This window comes from Kogia breviceps, chromosome 7, assembly GCF_026419965.1.
Source record: "Kogia breviceps isolate mKogBre1 chromosome 7, mKogBre1 haplotype 1, whole genome shotgun sequence".
NCBI classification, from domain to species: Eukaryota; Metazoa; Chordata; class Mammalia; order Artiodactyla; family Physeteridae; genus Kogia; species Kogia breviceps.
The window spans coordinates 15,817,204-15,826,901 of NC_081316.1; positions in this window are offsets into that span (position 1 = coordinate 15,817,204).

The window sequence follows — 9,698 nt, forward strand, 5'->3', positions numbered from 1 at the left end:
CACGTCACAGCTATTTATAGCTGTCTCCAACTCCCTGGAAGGAGGCCCTGACTCAACCCCCAAAAGCAAGTTCCAGAAATATGCTTAGGAAGGTAAAGCAGCAGCCTGGGAAAAAAACAGTGCTGTTGCCCTGGGGTGGGGTGGGGGGACACTTTTACTTTCTGCTTCATACATTTCATCACTTATAAAATTTATCAGTATTACAAGGTTGTAAACATTACATTATAACATTACAGCGTTATAAAATAACATCTTCAGTAACTTTCTACATAAAATCTCACATATTTCTAAGTATTTTATGGTTTGTGTTGCCACATTAGCACTTAAAAGAATACAGTAGGTCTTATGTGCCAAAATAGATCTCTAACTCTATTTTTGAGAAAAAGCAAGCTGTAAAACAATATCTCCAGTATAATACCTTTTATAACTTTAAAAAAAATAAAGTTATTTATTTATTTATTTTTGGCTCTATTGGGTCTTCGTCATTGGGTCTTTGTTGCTACACGCAGGCTTTCTCTAGTTGTGGCGAGCAGAGGCTACTCTTCGTTGAGGTGTGTGGGCTTCTCATTGCGGTGGCTTCTCTTGCTGCGGAGCAGGGGCTCTAGGCTCATGGGCTTCAGTAGTTGTGGCACGCAGGCTCTAGAGCGCAGGCTCAGTAGTTGTGGCGCATGGGCTTAGTTGCTCCGCAGCATCTGGGATCTTCCCGGACCAGGGCTCGAACCTGTGTCCCCTGCATTGGCAGGCGGATTCTTAACCACTGTGCCACCAGGGAAGTCCCTCCAGTATACCTTTTATGGAAAAAAATCTCTAGCCACTAAAATGATAGTACATTTGTATATATGTGTATACTATATATACACATATACCAAATAGGGTGTATATATATTTTTAAACATATACGTATGTATATATGTGTATGTGTGTGGTGTATATATACATATATATATATATTCACACACAGCACATTATTTAATATATCTATGTTTTTGTATAAACATACATAAAGTGGAGTATATATATATTCTGCACACTGATATATATATATATATATATATCAATTAACAGAATAACAGTAGTTAACTTTAGGACAGGACTAGGATGCGAGGCGATGGTCCAAGGGACTTTAACAGTGCTGTTTAAATTTTATAACAATAAAGTGTTATTTCTAAATAAATAATAATAAAGACATCACAGGGTGGAATCAGTAAGTCTGAGATGGGAGAGGCAATGTTTCAGGGAAGCCCATAAGAACTTCAAGAAAGTTTAATTGGCCCTGGCAGCTGAGTCCAGTTGGACGTCTTGGTGAGACAGTCTCTGGAAGTGTCACAGTATATAATTTTCAAAGCTAAAAAGCATGACTCTCAATATAGGGTATATGTCAAAGATTACTTAACGCCTTAAGGAAAGTACCAGTGTGGTGGAAGAGCTAGTTCAAAGAGAACCGGAGAGACGTAAGTATTTAGAAGCACCAAAAAAAAAGTGCTGGAATAAGATTGCTGGGTTACATACAAAGTGGCTAATGACCTAGACCTACAGGGGTCACTATTACCTTGGGGGTCATGCTCTCTACCTGACAGTTATTTACAGCTTCTCAATCTGCTTATCACCGACTTGGGGCTGATTGTCATCCTTTTGCCTTTTCAAATTTCGAATAATTTTTTCTGAACTGAGGAGTGCTGCTTAACCCCTTCTCCAAATCTTCTCTGCCGATCCCGAGGTTTCGCAGAGCTATTGATCTGAGCTGGGTGGAGAGTGGACTGTCCACACTTGGTGGCAGCCCTCTGAGCTCCCCTGGTTCTGGGGCCATTGGTGCTCCTGTCTTGAGGCCTGAGCCGGGCCCCAGGGAGCAGGAATGAGTCAGCTCTCTTCCTAAGGTCAGGGAGCTCTGTGGCAGGACTCTTAACACCCATGTCTTCAAAGAGGCTGCAGGGCTGAGCTGAGACCTAAGGGCAAACTAGATTTCACCAGGACTGGGGACGGCGGTGACCGGGGTGAGCCAGGAACACAAGGAGAATAAACCCAGAGAAGCCTGCGTTTCCTCAGGGAGGCCTTGGATGGGATAGGGCCAAAGACCGGTTTATCACAAGTTTCCTGAAAGCAGATGATGTGCGGCTCAGGGCAGGAGGTAGAGGGTACAACGTACAATGGAGAGAGAATGGGGAGAGGCCCTGGCCTGGGGAGGAAGCCAGTCATGGGTGCAGGGAAGGGGGAAGGGGAGGAGTCAGAATCAGCAGGAGTTGAGGTCCACGTGAGGAAGCAGGGGACGAAAAGAGAACATCAGGCTGACACAGTGGCGACAGCAGCCCTACTTCACCCACCTGCATACCCGGGGCCTTTCCAGACCCCCCAGAACGAGGCCTAGCCACAGGGTCCTTCAACCCCCCCTTCGGCCTCACCCCCTGCGATCCTGCCCAGATCTCATCTCTGCGCCTTTGGATCAGGGACCACAGTACCTGCCCCGCACTTTGAAAACACCAAACTAGGGGACTTCCCTGGTGTGACAGTGGATAAGACTCCACGCTCCCAATGCAGGGGGCCCAGGATCGATCCCTGGTCAGGGAACGAGATCCTACATGCATGCTGCAACTAAGGAGCCCGCCAGCAACTAAGACCCATCACAACCAAATAAATGAATAAATAAATATTTTTAAAATCGAGCTGGGCCAATCCGGCAGGAAAAGCAGTTCTCAAAGGCTGACACAAACCCAGCAGTTCCCGCCCAAGGAGCCCCTCCTTTTCGGACGCCGCCCCAACCTCCGGACATAGGCCGCCCACAAGCGACAGAGCAGGGAACCGCCCGGGCCGAGACGACCACGCAGTTCCGAGGCGGCGCGCCCCGCCCCCGCCTCTCCGGCCCCGGCGCGCGTTCATGGGGAAGAGACGGGGGCGGGGAAGCGGAGGGAAGGCAAGGGGTTTTCGGATGCCGAGCGGATGTTTACCAGGACAGTCACGTGAGGCTCCTGGCTTACTGAGGCACCCGGAAGGATCTGGCGGGGCGCCGGCCTCCGGGCCTGGCCAACTTGCGGACCGTCTCTCCCAGCCCATTGGCCCCAATGCGGGGTGGGGTGGGGAGGAGCCCCGGTCCGGTTCTCCTCTTCCCAGGGTCTCTGCCCTGGCCTTACATTTTTGGGAAACCCCAGGAGTTCCGGGCTGGGGAGGGGAATCTGGGGGCAGAAAGGGTATCTAGAAGGAGCCTGGAGTTGTCAGACCGCGTCCCTCATAGCTGGGGTGCAGGACAGGTTTGGGGGGTCGTCAGGAGTCAGTGGAGGGAGAAGAGTGTCCCAGGTTTGGAGAAGAGGTGGGCGGAGCATCTTGGGAAGAACAGTCTGGGAGAGACCCGGGATCATGCGCCGGAGAGGTGGAGAAGGGGGAATGTGGAGCTATACACTCTACCTTCCCAGCCACTCCAGAGCAGCTTTCAAGCTCTTGCTGTGCCTCAGGGGACTCAGGCCTCGGCCTCTCCCTCCTCCCGTCCCTCCTCCCGTCCCATACACCTACAGGGCCAGCAGCCTTCCCTGGCACCTTGCTGCATCCACCGCGTGGCATCAGGCTCTTTCACATCCCAGCCAGTGCCCTCTCAGGCCCTACCTTCTGCTCTGCCTCGGTGCCTTTGCACATGCTGTTCCCTGCACCCGGACTGCCCTGTCCCACAACCCCTCTTCTCTCCCTGATGAACTCCGGAGCCAGACCCCATACGCACCATACCCAGCTACAGAGTAGTCCCTTCTGGAGTGCCTTCTCTAGGATCACCAGCTCCACCCGCAGCCCCACCTTTCGGCCTCCCTCAGACCAGGAGCCAAAGCGTGTGCGCGGGGCCTGTCACTTGCAGTGAAAGCGCTTTGAGGCTGGGGAACCGCACAGGGCCGAGAGAGGAGTGAGCAGGTCACTCGGCCTCTATGGTGTCAAGGGACGCTTGGCGGGGTGCAGTGGGGACAGCTTCCGAAGGAAGGAGTGGTGCTCCAGGACTCTTCCAGCCCCAGGTTGGGAGGGGTTGTCCGAACTGCGTACCATGCTGGTGCCCGCGCCCCCTCCCCTCCTCCCCCAGCCGCCCGGGCGGGGCGCGGGCAGTGGCCTCGGGCTGAGCTCACTCGGCTGCAGTGACGAGCTAGGTCCAGTTGCGGCCCCCGCCTCGCCTGCCGGAACCGGAGGCGGCAGAGCACGCCCGCAGCTGCGTCAGTCCCGCAGCTGCGTCAGTCCCGAGGCCTGTCTTCTCCAGCCTGAGCCCCGCGAGCGGGAGGCGCAGGGGCAGGCCCTTCTCAGGTCTGGGGTCCTAGGAGGCATGAGTGCGCGGACCAGGCTGACGGCTGCGGAGGCGCAGAGGGGTATAGGGTTCAAAGCCGTTAAGCAGACAGTGTCAAGGAGTGTCAGTTACTTTGTTTGGACTTGACCTCCCCACTCCAGGTTATTCAGAGTTAGCCTCACACCATGCTGGGATGGAAGGCTCCCCTAGGCCCTCACCACTCCTTAAGGCAGGACCCCAGACAAGTGGCCATCCAACAGGTCCTTGGTTCCCCCCAGTAATAAGGAGCTCACTACTAAGAACGATCTTAACACCCCCTGGCTCATTCATTCATTCAAGAGATGTTTACCAGGCCCTTACTATGTGGCAGAGACTGGGCACTGGTTTAGATCATGAGGATTTAGCTGTGACAAAACCAAGCCTTTTGGTCACTGTTCCAGGATTCTTCTGAGTGTGTGGATCACTTCCCCCTGGAAGCCCTCCTAGCTCTACCCTCTGAGTTAAAACCCCTCTTCTTTGCTCTAGTAGTTCCCAGCCTTCCCCCCCACCACCACACCTCCACTTCCTTAACCCAGAGAAGGCAGAGCCTCTTCTGGTTTGGACTTGACCAAGGTGTTTGGTGATGACTAATTCACCAATGCCCAGTGAAAGCTGAATCCCGAGCTTTGGGAAATCCCCACAGCTTTCAGCTCTGCTGTCTGGAGCTAGGCTGGTCCAGGGAAAACCTTGCTTCTGCCTTGTGGTACAGCCCCTAGAGCAGGTATCATGGACACACGTGTGCTGCAAGAAGCCAGGACTCCAGGAGCTGCCCGTCTGAGGCTAAGCCCAAGGGTCAGAAGGCCTGGGGCCCTCACCCACGAAGAAGGACATGGGCATGTGTTTTAACGCAGGTGGTCGTTGAAATCTGGGGGCAGGGAGGGCAGCTGCATGTTTCACACCAAGGGCAGATGGCCATACTGGGAGACTTCCCCATGGTCTAAGGGGAAGGAACCCCCCTCTCCCCACTGGGGAACAGCCCACTTCCCAGAACAACATCTCTGTGACTTCCTCTGTCCACTCCTGTTCTTTCTTCTGTCTGGAATCCCCCTATCTCTTCTCAAGGCCATTTCCATTCTCATCCTTCCACTTGCTGCTCAAATGTCACCTTCCTGGTCCACCCTGTCTAAAATTCATCCCCTGCTCTGGTTCCCTTTATCCTACCACCTCACCTTCTTCAGAACACTTAACACTGCTGCTCTTCACCGGGGTTGTTGCCTGACTTCCTCCACTAGAATACAAGCTCCGGGCTTCCCTGGTGGCGCAGTGGTTGGGGGTCCGCCTGCCGATGCGGGGGACGCGGGTTCGTGCCGTGGTCCGAGGGGATCCCGTGGGCCGTGGCCGCTGGGCCCGCGCGTCCGGAGCCTGTGCTCCGCGACGGGAGAGGCCGCAGCAGTGAGAGGCCCGCGTACCGCAAAAAAAAAAAAAAAAAAAAAAAAAGCTCCATGAAGGCAGAAAACTTGCCTTTCACCTGCCTTATTTTAAAAAAATATTTATTTATGTAATTGCCTGCACCAGGTCTTAGTTGCGGCATGTGGGATCTAGTTCCCTGACCAGAGGTTGAACCCCGGCCCCCTGCATTGGGAACACAGAGCCTTAGCCACTGGGCCACCAGGGAAGTCCCTCACCTGCCTTATTTCCACTAGCTGTACCTTGCACGGAGGGTGTTTGTTGAATGAATGAAGTTCTGTTCCCGAATCACATAAAGAATGAAGCTAAAAGTCAGGAAAACCAAATCCTGCTCTGTTACTAATTTTTTCTTAAAATAAATTTATTTATTTATTTATTTTTGGCTGCGTTGGGTGTTCGTTGCTGCGCGCGGGCTTTCTCTAGTTGCTGAGAGTGGGGGCTACTCTTTGTTGCGGTGCACAGGCTTCTCATTGCGGTGGCTTCTCTTGTTGCGGAGCACGGGCTTTAGGTGCATGGGTTTCAGTAGTTGTGGCACACGGACTCAGTAGTTGTGGCTTGCAGGCTCTAGAACGCAGGCTCAGTAGTTGTGGCGCACAGGCTTAGTTACTCTGTGGCATGTGGGATCTTCCCCGACCAGGGCTTCAACCTGTGTCAAGCATTGGCAGGTGGATTCTTAACCACTGCGCCACCAGGGAAGTCCCTCTGCTTCTAATTTTTAAATTTACCTCTTTATAGCTACCTTTTACACAAAGGATTGCCGTCAACTTTTAAATATACAGTGAGAGTGAGATAGGTAGGTAGCTAGATAAAAAATCAGGCAGAGAAAGTTCAGGCAGGTTTAAAAGACCAGGGTAAAGGCCATAGAGTCATTTATCGCTGCCAAATTTGTGCCTCAGTTAGGTTTTTAGCTTCCTGGGAGCTAAAGGAAAAGGGAACAGTATTTATTACATGATTCATCTTGTCTGTAAGGAAAAGCATCCCAATTCCTCAGGGAAAGCAAACTTTTTTGCTCTTAGATGATGTATAAGACATTTCTCACATAGGCCTTCATATGGGGATGTGGTAGCTATTGAGAGCAACTTTCCAAACTAAAGGCCTGTTCACAGAGAGTTGCAACAGCAGCAGAGAGGAGGACGCCAAGAACAGCTCGGCACGCGCAGCTCTGCAGGGTGGACAAAGGGGTTTTCTGGGGCTCTGGCTAGACCCAGGGGTGAGGCCTAGAACCAAAGAGGGATGGAGGGACTGAATTCCCTTCAGAGCAGTGTGGCTCCCAGCTTTGGGGTTTACATAGCCAACAATTTTATTTTTAAGTTGGATATTTTCAACACCATCTATAAAATATTCCTGTTAAAAAAAAAAAAAGGAACCCAAATTGGATCAAGATCTAATCACCTCCTTACAAAAACTGCAGAGAGGACAGAAGAATATGTTTCATCACACCCCAGGGGTATAATCAGCAAAATCCACAATGTGGAAAATTCCAAGGGCAAACAACCCAGATTCCTCAGCAAATAAACTGCAAGGGAAAAAAAAAGGTGGTGAGGGGAAACCTATAGAATATAATAGAGTCTTAAGAGACATATAATCAAAGGAAATGTATGGACTTTGTTTAGATCTTGATTGAACAAACCAACTGCAAAAAAAAAAAGACAAACTGTATATTTGAAGATTAATATTAAAGAAATTTATTATTTTTTAAAGTGTGAAAATGCTAATCTGGTTATATTGTTTTTTTTTCTTAACTGATTAATTTATTTGCTGTCTGTGATTTGCTCTAGAATAATCCAGGGCATGTGTTATTGGGGAATTGGAAAACAAAAGTAGCCAGGGGTTAGTAATTTTGAAGCTGCATAACCGCGGAATTCATTAAACTATTCTTATTACTTTTTTTTTGTATGTTTGAAATTTTCCATAATAAAACACTTTGGGGCTTCCCTGGTGGTGCAGTGGTTGGGGGTCCGCCTGCCGATGCAGGGGACACGGGTTCGTGCCCCGGTCCGGGAAGATCCCACATGCCATGGAGCGGCTGGGCCTGTGGGCCATGGCCGCTGGGCCTGCGCGTCCGGAGCCTGTGCTCCGCGGTGGGAGAGGCCACAGCGGTGAGAGGGGGGCGGACCGCAAAAAAAAAAAAAAAAAAAGGTAAAACACTTTTAAGGAGTTCCCTGGTGGCCTAGTGGTTCGGATTCTGGGCTTTCACTGCTGTGGCCTAAGTTCAGTCCCTGGTTGGGGGACTGAAATCCCACAAGCTGCGGGCCACAGCCAAAAAAAAAGCTGAAAAACATTTTTAAAAGTTGGATATATTGATATAAGTTTAGCCTTTTCTCAATTAGCCAACTTTTCCCAAATAAGAACATGACAACAACAAAATAGCTACCATCTGCTCTCACCATCATTTCATAAGAAAAAGGACTTTATAACATCAAAGATGCAGTAAGGGCTGGAACTCTGATAAAGGCCATTCAAAATGGAATGTATTTTGCTTTCTGAAAAAATCACAGCAGACACTACCATGGAGCAGTACTGGTCTGTGGGCCCCAGCTTCAAACAGTCCTTCCCAAGCCTTGTGTTTTTCAAACACCAGCTGCCAGTCCACCAGGCTTTAAATCTAGACCTTGCCACTTGCTGGCTGTGTGACCTTGGACAAGTTTACCTAACTTCTCAGGGCCTCAGTTTCCACATCTGTAAAATGAGTGGGAGCTGTAATAATGATCCTTACCTTCTAAGGTTGCTGCGAAGATTGGGCTGGTGCATGGGTACTGCCTGCCGCCTAGAAAGTGCTCGGTGTACGGCAGCAGTTGCCTGTATTTTTACCTCCCATGGGGATGATGAGGTCCACAGATTTATTGTGGAGAGCAGGCAGGCCTTTAACTTAGGTTTATGGAATGTCAGAGCCCGAACGGGCCTTCTGAGATCATCTACAGAGGAATCCTTTTACAGAAAGAGAAAGGGCGTCCTTGGGGGGGCCTATGAGAACAGCCGATGGTCCCAGTGACAGAACAGTAAGTGGACTTCAAAGGGGCCCCTGAGTCCTGGGGCTCCGGGCTTTGCTAAACAAGTTGGTAAGGCCCCCAACGCCACCTCATAGGGCCATTCCACTCTATGCTCATGTCAAAGCCGGCCAATTAAAGACACATGGGGCTTCCCTGGTGGCACAGTGGTTGGGGGTCCGCCTGCCGATGCAGGGGGTGCGGGTTCGTGCCCCAGTCCGGGAGGATCCCACGTGCCGCAGAGTGGCTGGGCCCGTGAGCCATGGCCGCTGAACCTGCGCGTCCGGAGCCTGTGCTCCGCAACGGGAGAGGACGTGGCAGTGAGAGGCCCGTGTACCGCAAAAAAAAAAAGACACATGGCGAGTGCACAGAGCTTTAGTTTACAGTGAGCATTTGCAAACTTACTCCAGCCCTAGAAGGTAGGGTGTCCTGGAATGAATATCCCATTTCACAGAAACCAGGGGTGGATTGGTAACCAAAGCCATAATCAGAGGCTTAGAAATTCCTTGAGGAAGAAGATGAGGGCGTTCCCCTTCAAAAGAAGAAGGTTAGGGGCTTCCCTGGTGGCGCAGTGGTTGAGAGTCCGCCTGCCGATGCAGGTTACGCGGGTTCGTGCCCCGGTCTGGGAAGATCCCACATGCCGCGGAGCGGCTGGGCCCCTGAGCCACGGCCGCTGAGCCTGTGCGTCCAGAGCCTGTGCTCCGCAACGGGAGAGGCCACAACAGTGAGAGGCCCGTGAACCGCAAAAAAAAAAAAAAAAAAAAAAAAAAAGAAGAAGGTTAGGTCAGTGTAAAATGGCTGCCATTCCCTCTGCCTTTGGAAAAGTATTTCAACTACAAAGAAGTCAACTACTAACTCCAAGGAGAGCAGAAAGGAAAGCAGTTGCTATGGCAACATCTCTGGCAGCCTATTTTCCATCTTCCTCTGCTTCAAAACAACAGCTTCCAGCAGGTTCCGGCTGGGGGGTAGGGAAGGTCTAACTGCAGCCCAGAAACAGCTCTTGGCCAATCTCCTGCTAGATTTCA